Consider the following 762-nt stretch of genomic DNA (forward strand, 5'->3'; position numbering starts at 1 on the left):
GTTGATTCATTCGGGAACGAAACACCGTCATGTTGCTCAGAGACGCAAAACAGCGCTGTGGCCTTGGACTTATTTTTGTTGGCGAAATAGTGCAAAAACAGACAATATGGTGTCCAAAACGTAAGTCTCTTAATAAAACTTCTAGTTTATTGAACTGTTGTAAAAAATCATATCACATTTGTATATAGTAATTTTGGAGAAAAAAAAAGGCACTCTTCCGTGTGAACTTGATTAACTATATGAAGTGGTATAAATATACACAGTTTCTGCCCCCATGTCTTGAATTTGTGAATTCTGAATACATTTTAATAGACTGAATCATGCAGTGATCAGGCAGAGCGCACTCTAAATGCGCACGCGCACTAGACGTGCACTGTGTAGATGTTCTAAATGTTTTTTTGCGTCGTGAGAATATTGAGCAAAATAGCTCACTTGTCATGGTGTTATTTAACTATATCATGTTATGAATGCACTAAACATTTTGAATTTTTACCTCGGTGCGTTTCTTCTGAGTTTATGTGTGCTGTCACGCTCATTTGTTCTGCAGTCTCGAGACAAACAGAGTGAGCCTCAGCGCGACCTTGTATTCTGTATTCTGCTAACTTACTGCAACTCTCTGATGATGCAGTACCTTACCGCATGAAAGAAAACATCTTCGGTCTGTCCAATGATTGTAAACAGTCATTAGGTCCGTCAGACTGAAGATATTTTAGCGGTAATGAGACCAAAAATATTTAAGACCCATCAAATCCGAATTTAAGA

At 38.1% G+C, this 762-nt stretch overlaps 1 protein-coding gene across 3 annotated transcripts in view; it reads right to left on the bottom strand.

Annotated features, from left to right (window-relative positions):
* The window catches only part of patl2 (PAT1 homolog 2), a 13,106-nt gene that overhangs the window by 5,855 nt on the left and 6,489 nt on the right, over positions 1–762 (bottom strand). The window lies entirely within an intron of this gene.

The sequence above is a fragment of the Sinocyclocheilus rhinocerous genome, unplaced genomic scaffold (assembly GCF_001515625.1).
Source record: "Sinocyclocheilus rhinocerous isolate Xijiao unplaced genomic scaffold, SAMN03320098_v1.1 scaffold419, whole genome shotgun sequence".
NCBI classification, from domain to species: Eukaryota; Metazoa; Chordata; class Actinopteri; order Cypriniformes; family Cyprinidae; genus Sinocyclocheilus; species Sinocyclocheilus rhinocerous.